The 12,416-nt window shown below is 41.3% G+C and overlaps 1 pseudogene across 1 annotated transcript in view; it reads right to left on the bottom strand.

The window, feature by feature from the left end:
• The window catches only part of LOC311249718 (sodium/hydrogen exchanger 9-like), a 69,471-nt pseudogene that overhangs the window by 33,211 nt on the left and 23,844 nt on the right, over window positions 1-12,416 (bottom strand). Inside the window, exons 9-12 of the transcript XR_014624928.1 lie at window positions 10,030-10,118; window positions 8,762-8,875; window positions 4,377-4,488; window positions 3,346-3,499 (exon numbers count right to left, since the gene is read on the bottom strand). The product of XR_014624928.1 is annotated as a sodium/hydrogen exchanger 9-like (transcript). The remainder of the gene's footprint in view (window positions 1-3,345; window positions 3,500-4,376; window positions 4,489-8,761; window positions 8,876-10,029; window positions 10,119-12,416) is intronic.

Here is a 12,416-nt window from a genome sequence, read left to right as displayed (position 1 = left end):
CAGGCGACGCTGGGCTGGGTGAAAGTGATAAAACCAGCGCACGTACCACACTGATAAAAGGGAGATGAGATAGATCAGTCAGTTTTGCTGTTTGTGCGACTGTTTGCACTGTTCGACCTCTTGCCCACTCCAATCTCTTCAGGTTTTGCATTTCAAATCACTGGCAAAATAGATACATCTGCCTGAAAGAGACAGATAATCATCACCACTTCCTGTCTTCAATGTGTGAAATAGCAGACTGGCTTACTTTACTGCACCCACACACATACACCCAGCACCTATTATATGTGATACCAGCTTTATTCAACAAATTTCACAAAATGGAAACAAAAGACATTTTGCTGCCTCTTTGTCTTTCATTTGACGCCTGCAGTTGTAGGTCTTTTGAGGTAGCTATAGGGGTTGGAAAAAAAATTGTTCAAGAGTAATTTCACATGGAGTACAACTTTCAAAGACTCCTTCACAAAACCATTTCAGAGATGGAATGGAAGTTAAATTTGCTCCAGGTGAAGAGATGTAATGTATTATTCACCGAAAATGAAGTCTTTCAAAGTCGTTACTCGCCCCTTCACTTCGTACAAACGGATGAGGGAAGGGAGACAAGGAGGGAAGCAGAGGTGGGAGTTTGGGAAGGGGGGAAAACAGAGCTACTCTCTGAAACATGACAACCTTGAAGGCTCGATGCAGTGTACTGCGATGGACTCCAGAGATGGAATGACTACCCACAAAGACAGAAGTGTCATGGGGATAGAAATGTGCAGTCAAAGGCAGCTGCGGTATTCAGGACAGATATTGACAGGTGCACATATGCTGTATTCACATAGCATATACATGAAAGGAGGATGGGTGTCAAAAACTGTAAAGATGTAAAGGAAAAAGGCTTCTCACAGTGAATAGTAATGAAGATTTGAACGTATACTGCATCCCAAGTGCTGGGAAATGTTTTAAAAAATATTTGACATAACTTAAAGGCCCTGGAGACCAATTTTATCTCATCAGTTATAACTGGGGATGCACTGATTTATTGGCTGAACATACGCTCCCGGACAATATTGTTGACTGCTACCAACAAATAAGATTATATTCACTGAAAGCAGTGGTCAATGTCCATCTGTTGTGTCACAATCATAAGCGACTGTCTCATGACATCTTTGCAATCAGTTTGTAAAGCTATAAAGTTATATAAAAGGTCGTTACATAAATTTGTATTATCAAATGTGTGATCTTTCAGAGATTGTGTAATGAAGGGCTGAATGACTTCAAAACAGTTCAGTTATTCCTTTTACAATGAAGAATTCTTTGTGTCCCGACACAAAAGAGGGAAGAAATGACAACAAAAAAAGCATCAATATCAGCATCGACTGTCAACCAAATTGTTACTTCAGACATTGATAACTGTTAGCCCAGAATTTCTGGTCGGTGCATCCGTAGCTATCAGCTTTGGGTTCCTCCATGGACAACGTAATTTTCTGCTCACCATTTTACATGACACATTTTTGTACGTGTGTTTTGTTTGTGCTTTTCTCACTTTTCATGTGGGCCGATCAGAATACAACAGATGTTGACAGTTGCTGTTTATGTTGCCAGAAAGATTTTTTCACTGTCCCCTTTTGTTCTTTTTATTATTACCGTGACCTTCACAGTGCAGAATGAGGTCGGAGCAGAGTTTGACATAAATGGCTGTTTATTTCAAATTCGTCTTTCTTTGCTCACCTTAAAACTCCTACAGACACACACTCATGTTTTTGTAAAATCAAAACTAGTCTGGAAGTTTGTGCTGAGACACATTGCATATTCATAATTTTGGCTTTTAATTAAGGGAGAAGGAATGATATCATTTCAGTACCAGATACCTGTGTGTGTATGTGTGCTATTATTATTATTATCATTATTCCAATAGCAGCATTTTTTTAAATATCTCGAAGGATGTCTGGAGGGGATCTGTAAAAAGTTTTTAATTTAAGTTCGAAATACTTGACAATTTCAAGCCCTGTTTTCTTGTGATTTAAAGACAGGCAACAAAGGCTCATAATTGCATCATGAAGCAAGAGTCAGTGGGTGTTTATATGCTGTCACTAAGTGTAGAGGCAGGGTTACAGGCCAACCGGGAGGCAGAGAGACAATAACAGAAAAAACACTCATACTTTATTCTTTTTTATAAATTACTGGCTACGAATAGTAAGCCATCCTTCGGGGTGTCAAACAGATTTTACCAGCATTTTGGAAGTTGTTTACGCTTCAGTTTTGGTGACGATAGGATCTATAAACAACAGAGCAACTGACACAGAGCGGGCAACCTGAGTTTGAGGAAACAAATCCAGGGCCCGGGGCCATTTTATAGAGATATCGGTTCTTTTTCTGGTTCATAAACGTTATAAGCGTTATAATGAAGTGAAGCTTATTTGGCTGTAAAAGCTCAAACAAACAACTTGGCAGACTGAATCACCAAAGCCAATCTGCAATTCATTAACAATAGAGTGGCTCCAGGTTTTGTTTCACATCACAAATTGCTTCATTGTCGGTCTTGTGGCTCTGAGGGAGGACATTTTATTGTTCAGAGACAAGCCAGGGTATGCACTTTTGGATACATTGTATATTGTATGCGTTATTATATTGTAGTATATTTCATCTTTTTATGTTTCTACTTTTAAGAGTGGATTTTCTTCTTCTTCTTCAGTTTCTGCTTTTTCATCAGTGCTTTTCTTTACTTCTTCTGTTCTATTTCTCTTTCATTTATATCAGGCTTTACTGACAGACACTGGAGACTGAAAAGCACTGCCTTGAAAGACTGTGGGAGTCAATTATACCACTGTGATCTGGGCCATAGATTACATTTTAATAATATAAGTATCTAATTACTGCCATGCATCCTTCACGCCTCTTCTGCACTCCTTAGTCATTATCGCCCACTGGCCTCGAATTACACATAGTACGCAGACTTTAAAAGAAAAAGCATGAACCCGCTTTGTGTTCTCATTATGTTGCCACAGTTTGCTATTTTGTATACACAGGTTTACAGCGTGGCAAGCTGCAATTTAATGCTATCTCCTCTGTAACATGTTTCAAGGGACCTGTAGCCCCGTTTTGCCCTGTGCACCAGCTGTGCAAGTCACTAATAGAGGGCAGAGCCGGCGCAGACACGCAGAGCTAAGTGCCTGCGTATGGCTGAGCAGCAAGGGGAGGGGGGATAGGCAGAATCCAAACATGCGGAGAAAAGGTTCACAAAAAGCAGTTGCATATTATGTGAGCTGAATATTTAATGTGAGAGTCTAATTAAGCTGCATCCGTCTGCGTGTGTGTTTGAGCGACAGAGATGGTGTCAGTCGGCGAGGTGTTAGCACTAACCTGATGTCCAGACAGCGCAGCATGGGGTCGGCGGCCGTACCCAGCGCCCAGATGGTGAAGCCTACCACTAGCAGCGTGGTGGTGAGGATGGTGCGTCTCACTTCTGTGGACGTGTCTCTTGCGGCCAGGCTAAACGCCACGGCCCCCCTCAAGCCTGAGAGCAGATGAGACATGTCAGAGCGAACAGCTGGATCCATCAAACCAGCAGACAACCATCTAGCAACCAGTTAATTTGAGAAAGGAAGGACTATTATTGACCAGCAAGCAGCTCCAAACAAACTTCTAGGCTACTGCACAGTGGTGACATAATGCTAAAAGCCAAAAACAAGACCCAGAGAAAATCCATAAGAAACTGATAGGGGAAGTGGTAGTGATGGGGGAGTTTTGAAAAATAGCAAGACAAGGGCTTTTTTACAAAGAAACCGTCTTATGTAAGAGGTAAAGTGGGTCAGGCAGGCAGTGAAACATGCTGCTGCTGCACTACCCTACATCACTGCACATCAAACACTCCTTTCCCCTGCATCATCAAGCCACCCAGAGCTTCAGCCATTAGTCTGGGAGACTGAAACGAGCCAATGCTTTATTTACTTGAAATAAAGCGACGAAAATAGAAAAGGCTGAGAGTGAGGTATTTTAAAGGAAAAGATTAATGCAAAAACCTTTTCTGTAATGAGGGCGGTGAATTATTACAACGCCTGAGGACGGTGCCCGTCTTTGTGTCCGACTATCTGCCTTTCCACACATACACTGACCAACTCGCACGTCTTCCACAGGGGACACATTCTCTCAGCATCCTCACTAATGCCATCAGCTGCAGGCGGTGATGAAGAGGATGGAATAATTTAGAGTTTCCATTAGAAACCGATAAATTAGGGTAGAAGTTTTCCTTTTTCTGTTTCTTGCAGCGACCACGCAGAACCCAGTGATGTGGTCAGAAAGAATTTTTGAGAGAAGGCCAAAAATGCAAAAGATTGCTACAAATGAGAATAAATCAGAGTAAATTATGCTAATAGGATCTTTAAAAGCATCACCTGCAAACATCATGAAGTGCTGGAAGGTGCGAGGTATCTTGGTTGTGCGTCCCAGGTTCAGGAGGAATGACAAAGGGTAGATGTTGCAGGCTCTTGATATAAAGATGGAGAGCTGTTTGCATTGAGCACAGATTAAGGAGAATACACACAGGTTGAAGCACACTCATGAGTAAGCAGGGTTCTTGTGCAGTTTTGAATCGATTCTTAAGATCAATTTTGAAGCTAGTCTGGGTGCCCAGCAGAAATGTTAACCCCATATGAGCCTGTTGGCATCCATGTCCGAGTTGGGGCTCTTCATGCCGATGCTTAAATCTAAAGATGATCGTGCTTCTGCTATCAGGGCCAATCGGCTTTGGAATGACCTGCCTGAGGAGACAAAGCTCACAGAATCAGAGACTTATTTTTAATCACTTCTTAAAACCCACCGTTTTCGACTTGCTATTATGTAAAGTCAGTGTTTCATTGCTTTCATTCTTTTTATTAGTATATGTCCATATATTAATGCGTGTGTATAGGTCCTGTTTGTTCATATATGTGTATTTCGGGCCTGTGTTTGTAAAGGAAATAACAACAGAGTGACAAAACTGAATTTCTCTGAAAAGGGATTAACAAAGTACATTCTTTCGTCTTATTGTTTTAACTTTATCCTAACTTTTCCTTAATCTGGTTTTGCCTCTGTTTTGGTGTGGATTTACTTCCTAAGCTTCCTGTTTTTTCTTTGTTTGTCAAAGCACTTTGTAAACTCCTTTTTCAGAGGTAGATAAAGTTATTATCATAATTATTATTATTATAAAAACTGGAAACTGAAGGACCTTGAGATGTATTTTTTATCAGAAATGCACCAGTTTTCTTTTTCATTTAATAGTTCGCCTTATTCATTCTTAAAAAAAATCCCTGGATGACTATGCATAAAACAATCCTTTTGATATATAATAGACAAAATATATCTAGCATTTGGTGCAATCTGGACGCACGCAGCTTTCCATATTAATACATTTTGAATAAACAGCAAACACCGCTATATGCAGCTGCAGGGGCGTGGCTTCAGCACGCTGGCTTAATCCCTCTCATGTGATCTCATGGGGAAGCAGACGTAAACAAAACGGAGATGAAAGTGGTGCAAAAACTTGCCACAGTAACGCGTTGCAGTCGCAAAAAAAGAGAAGGTTATTAAGTGATGAGACGCGGTCAGCAACATTTAAGTTTCTGTCAGCAGTAGCATGCTAGCTAACACTAGCCTCAAGGGCTAGATTATTTCTCTCATTCGTTGTTTTGGTCTGGCTCGGATTTTAAATCAGAAATATCAAACATATTTGATATCATTGGGCGGCACCAATGAGTCTGTGAACTGTTCAGGAGGCTTAAGACTGGATCTGTAAACCCCTCATATTACCAGATAATCCACGCTGAACAGCATGTTTTGAACGGGCTCTGAACTGGCGACGGTTAATTCCGCATTAAACACAAAAGCACAAATTCTTGGTGAGATCAGGCTGTTAAAGTACATCCATGAATATTAACAGACGTGCACGTGCACACACACATAAAAAAGATAATCTCCGAGAACTTCCTGTTTAGGATGCAAACACAGCAGTGTGGCACCAAGCCGAGGCATGAAGCCAATCAGGCTCTGCCAGCTGTCTCTGCCCTCCACACACACTTTGATGTTTCACATAGGATGGCACTGAATGCTAAGTGTCCTGGGCAGCAGTTAGGGAAAGGATATCTGTGCAATTATCGGGGACATAGCTGCCATCCTGGATACACTTTACATCTTTTGTCAAACTTTCAGAAGAAGTTACTTTAGCCCTGTATGACCTCCTACACTCATGTGAGCCAGAAATCCTCCAGTAGGTTGTTATTAGTGGCACTCACGTAAAGGCTATAAGGATTTTTACTCTTTTAAAAAAATGTTCTTTGCAATTTTGGTGCATGAAAATCATCTATGCAGACAGGTACCGCTGCTTTAGTGCCATGGGGAGAAGGGATTTTAGCTATTCTACAGTAAGTCCAAATAAGATGCCTGGAATAATAAAGGGACCAATATTTTAGGCAGGGGACCTTAGTCTGACAGGGCTATTACTAAAACAGAGCCCCCTCACAGTCAATATTAGATTCTCATGCACCCTATGGATTTTCAAAAGCAATATCCTGCTCCCAAAAGCAGTCATTTCTCTTTATCAAAGGCCTCTGAGCTATTTGAAAGGAGGTAATTAAGCACTTTCATCTCAGCCTCATTTCCAACATAGCCCATCTCCATTGTCACTGGGTAAGGCTGAAAGCTATGGCGATTAAAATCTACTGCGTAACCAAAGAGCGATTAGCAGGGCTGAATCACTCGGGCTATTCCATTTTTATAGACACTTTTAGCACTGTACAAGAGGACTTCAACCTCCATTTATTCCTGTTTGCACATCCGGGTCAGCTTCCAGCCAGATTTTATTTTTTGTTATGGAAGCACAATGGAGGACAAAACTAAACAGGCTCAGCGCTCAAGTCAAACATTTTCTCCCTGGCAGCCCCTCGCGCTGAACACAAGAGGACTGGAAAAGGAATCTGCTCGCTCGACTCTTTCCCTGGCTCCTTTGACCCTATGGTGGAAGATGGATTGTAATAATAATTGCCGGCCATCTGGGCACTGGACTGTGAAAGAACAGCTCCTTGGAGTGCGGCCACTGGAGTCTCTCCTCAGGCATACGCTATGGTCATGCCAGCTCTCAAAGACAATTGTAGCCAGCAGCCCATTACTACCCCTCCGTTCCCTTTGGGAAGTAAAGCTGATGGATACAACAACAGCTGTGGATGAGACATCTGTTATGGTAGTATAACTTAAACATGTGGTGACTATCATTAAGGGGTTGATGGCTTTTTGATAACGTAACATGTATTGCAGCTGCATTGCATTTGGGACTGCAGAGACTCCTGTCAGAGAAGATTTCTGCCTGTATGGTTTTTCAGTCTGGCGGCCAAATATTAACTCTGAGAAGCTCTTGCTCTTTGATTCTGAGCAACATCTACTGTTGACGTTTTAGATGGTTGTGCATTTTTAATCTTTCAAACTACACTGAAATAAACTGGATGTATCTGAATGTAATGTCAAACTGTCTACTAGGGCTGCAACTAATGATTACTTTCACAATCAATTAATCTGTCAACAATTTTTCTGTCAGAAAATATTTTTAAAAATGCTCATGCTCCAAGAAGACGTAGTCTAGTTGCATGTTTTGTTTGAAAACAGCCTATAACCCAAGGAAATCTAACAACAACGATATAAATCTGATAAAAGCAGTTTTTATTTACATTTGAGAGACTGCAACTGTTGAAATGGTGGCATTTTGTTTGAAAGATAAGTTCACCCAGAAATAAAGTCATTATCTACTCACCCTTGTGTTGTTGGAAAGTAGGGTGAAGTTTTGTAGTCCAAAAAACATTTCTGGAGCTTCAAAGCAAAACCGCATTATTCACACCCTTGATGCCTGGTTTGTGCTCAGTCAACCACTTCCGACTGGGTGCTGGTTAACACGTCTTTTTAAAAAACCTTTTTAAAAATTTCAGCCTGTTTTTCTTTTGGTTGTTTATTAACATTTTAAAACAAGTCCCCAACTACTTCAGTTGTTTAGGAGAATGCTGCGACGCTGTTTTGTCGTGATGCACCATAAAAAGTTTTGTGGACTATGAAACTTCACCCTGACCTTGCACCTGCAAATGAGACATCAACAACTGCAACGACAAAAAACATCACAAATAGCCCTTTGACAGTGCCTTTAAGAGCAGATATTTTCTTTAACTAGTTAGGAACACCATAACCAACAGCAGAAAGTTCTTTCACTGGAGTTTCTTGAACTAATAAAATTTAATCTTCAACCTCAACAGGGATATGGTGCTTAATCCACTACAAATTAAAGTAGTGTAAGCTTACTTCAAACAGGCAAACATCTTTATTCCACTGAGCTTTGCTAGAGAACAGAAAACAAGCAGCAGAAACAATAATTAAAGGCCTATTTAAATTTATGTTTCATAGGGGTTCCTCGGAGCAAACCCTGCACTGCAGCATCTCCATCTGCAGAGATGGGGATCATGGGAGACTGGCTGGATGGCATTTGCAGAGCTCACCGGATCAAACCTGTACAATTTAAGTGCTGAGGTTTTTTTTTTAAAGGACTGGGGAAATGACTGCACTGCACTGCAGCAGAGAGGCAAGATAGAAAAGAGGAAAACCACTCTGGTCGAATAAGTGGCAGATGATTGTGCAGATAGGGATTATGACAGAAGGTGCAAGAGACAGAACAAAACAAGACAGAACACCATTTCTGTGGTCTGAGCGGGATCCAAAAGGCTGAGCAGCAGGGTGTGACTATGCTCCATCATGTCGCAGAAAAGGATACAAATGCCCCAGAAATGAAGAGGGCTTTGAACGCATGGTGAGGAAACGTCGACAATATGTATCCCATGCTGCTGAAGATGAAAATCTCCCCAAGGAAGTTGAAGGCTTCAAAGAGCTGCAAATTATAAAAGGGATTGAGAAGATCATGAGGGAGAAGGTCATCTGAAATGGGGTGGATGGTGTGTGTGTGTATGTGTAGGGGGGTGAAAGTAAAGGACTTGGATTATATCTGAAATGGGTAAACAGGCTTAGATTTGTGCAAACACAACAAATCCAGGGATGATGTTGTTTCCTTGATCCTTTAAGGTACAAAAATCTACACCTCACAGCAGGTTTTTATCATCATTTTCCCATTAAATAATTTATTTGACACATTTATGGAGGCATGTTAAGAATAAAAAACAGCTTTCTGGACTTGGGGGAAAAACAGCAAAAAAAAATTTGGATGTCATTTCCCGTTGATGAAAATAGAATCTGAATCATTTTAATATTTGATTTCTGGTTTTTGATATCAAATATTAATTAAGGTCCTTATGTTGTATCTGGATTAAATTAGAGCAGATGTTATGATCTTGTTAATCATTTATTAATTTATGTTTTCATCAGTTTCACCAGCTTGGTTTAAAGCTTTGGTAAAAAGCGATCTAATTGAATAAATGTAACTTTTCCCTAAAGAGCCTCACATCAGAGAGACCAAAGATGTCACACGCAAAAATATTTCTCCTACTAGCTATTCAACTGGTGTCTGCATACCCTGAATCACTTTGTCTTTCCCTCTGAGAGCTGCAGCTGCATGTATAAATCATAAAAATGTAGATAAAGGCATTCTGCCAAGTAAACATACTGCTCCATACATACACCATTGACTACTGCATACCCAGTCCACTTTATAGGCAAAAGGGTTCGACTGTGTTGTGTGGCCTTTTAACAGGCTTCTCTGTGATAAACAGTTAGCTCCACTGTACCACCGATAATGAATAATAAATACGTAGATGAGTATATGTGCATACTTCTGATTTATTTGCTCCTCTGTGAAGCAGGTACAGTATGACAGTGCACTGGCCTCCATCTGTGCTCAGCCTTTTAAGTAGATAGCTGGAGACTGGCCTCCCACACAGACACCCACTGGCCAACCAGAGCACTAATGGCAATTAATGATTGCTTGTGCATGCACGCAAGGCACAAACATTGGCATCAAAAGGCAACATGAATAAAGTGAGTAGACTGGGGGGGAATGCTGTTTGAAAACATCAGCCTTCATAAACCTACCTGCTTGGTCCTGGTCCTGCCCTCGGAGGATAAATTGTGAACTGTGTACCTCGCCTGGCTCATGCCACAAAACAGCACTGCAACAATACCTGAGAGATAAAGAACGGTGGAGGTGAATTTTATGAAAATTCAGAGCAGGGAATAGTGTTAAACATCCACAACATCTGTCAGCTGTCAACGATGTTTGTGCATAAGGGAGTGTTTCCGTAGACAGAAGGGAGTTAAACAATGTGCTGCATCTAATTAATACAAAGTAGGCAAAATTGCTTATACATACACATGTTGTGTAATCAGGCTGTGAGAATGTGTATGTTTGCAGAGCCTTGGGGTTTCTCATGTTGATAACATGCTGTAGGCGGCTCTTCCGTCATAGCAAAATGATTTGCGAAAAGAGCCTCATCTGCGTGGTTTAAAAGCAAAGCAACTGAAATCGCAAGCCAGAGGAAGCCGAACGTCTGGTTCAGCTCACAAACACGATTTTCAAATGAAACCTGGATGTAACGGTTAAAATATGAGACATATTAGCAGAACAATCCATGTAAGCATTGTCCAAAAAGTCAGAATCCAGTTGAATCCGCCTGTGTGCAGCTACTTCTGCGTAAAATATCTGACACCAGATCAAATCGGCCCAACCCTAGTATCCACCCATTGTCCCGGTTCCAGTGGAGTCCAGCTGTATAAACAGCTTCATCAAAATGTGCCGTACAGCCCACTTAAAGCATCCTCATGACTTTACTTCCACTTCTACTCGAGAGACATGAAGCCCTTGGAATGATGAATGCTAAAGAATGACATCATCGCTGCAGATCCTGCCAGATGCGGAGGAGCAGAAATTACAAAAAAGGCAAACAAGCAAAAGTACAGAAGGAAAGAAATGCAGACAAAGACAGGCAGCGCAGCTCCACAGAGAGAGGAAACAGGGTGGGAGTGATTAGGGACCCTGCTGGTAAAGAGGAGGCTGGCTGGAGCAGGGAGCTGGAATTTGAAACGCAGAGCATGAAAGGTGGGTTGCTGCCGCACAGGCCATGCTTGCATTGTTGCAGAAATTCAATTTCACATTTCTGCTCCCTCTGCTTAGAGAGAGCATCACAGAAGATGGAAAAATGTGAAATTACTGTGATGGGTAGCAATAGTTAAGAGGACAGAGCTGGCAGTAATAAATACGGCAGCAGAGGAAAGATGGCACCGGTGGTTCAGGCTGCTAAGTGAAGCCAGTCCATTACTCTCTCTCAACCATCCATCTGCACACTAGGATGCTGACCTGTACCTGCACTGTAGCTCTAGTACTCCCTGTTCACTATGTCCTTTCCAGCATTGTTCAACAAAATCTAATGAAGCATGCCAGCGTGGCAGATCTCCTTTTGGTTCCATTTGGTTTAGGGAAAATGACACCATCCTTTGGTTTACATAACATTGACAGAGGCAACACATCATCCACCATCCACACAAAGACTCAACCACACAGGGCACTTGGCAACAGATGAGATGCATCCCATAATGAGCAGTTTTGAGGGGTGTAAGATTAATGATAGCAGGGCTCCCTGTAATGCTGAGGGTCATTAGACGCACCCTCACTAAACTCCAGCAATTAACAGAGACGGAAAGAGCCGCGATTACTAAAGGACACCAGGGAGGAAACCCATCGCTCACTGGGTCACTCTGTATGAGGTGCCGCTTCACCCCAAATGGACCATTAAAGAACAGAAAAGCAGTCCACAGATTAGTTCTGTGGGGTTCAATTTTGTCGCAAGATTGCGATATGATTCATTTTTAGGTTACATTACACTGTTCCTTAAATGACTGCACCTGCTTCTTGAGTGTCAAAGGATAGATTGTAAAATCCTATTACTTATCTATAAAGCACTAAATGGTCTCGGGCCTGAATCAGGTCATCTGGGACAGGTTACCTCAGTGTTCCCAGGACCTAAAACCAAGCAATGTGAAGCAACTTTTAATTTCTATGCTCTCCACCTGTGAAACAAGCCTCCTGAATACCGGAGGTCTGCAGTTAGTGTGTTTGAATCAGGGCTTAAAAGCATTAGTTTACCGGGACTTTCCAATAAAGCAGATAAAGAACTTCTTTTTAAAGGATAAGTTCACCCAATAATGAAATTTTTAAAAATATTTTCTAACACTGATTTCGCTGAAAAGTCAGGTGGGTTTTCTAAGTCCAGAACACATTTCTGGAGCATCACAGCATTTTCCAAAAAAACTGAAGTAGATGGGGACTTGTTTTAAAAAGGTAAAAAAAAAAAAACGACTGAAAATAAACATAAAATGTTTCCATACAGCTGGTCTCTGAAAGTACTGAGAATCCAAATTGATATAATAAAAACAATATTTACACCCTTGACATGCGATTGACGTTGATTGACTTGACTTCAATT

The sequence above is a fragment of the Pagrus pagrus genome (assembly GCF_965226575.1).
Source record: "Pagrus pagrus genome assembly, chromosome: 20".
Taxonomy (NCBI): Eukaryota; Metazoa; Chordata; class Actinopteri; order Spariformes; family Sparidae; genus Pagrus; species Pagrus pagrus.
The sequence above is the reverse complement of the archived record's forward strand: the minus strand, read 5'-3'. Positions and strand labels throughout refer to the sequence as shown.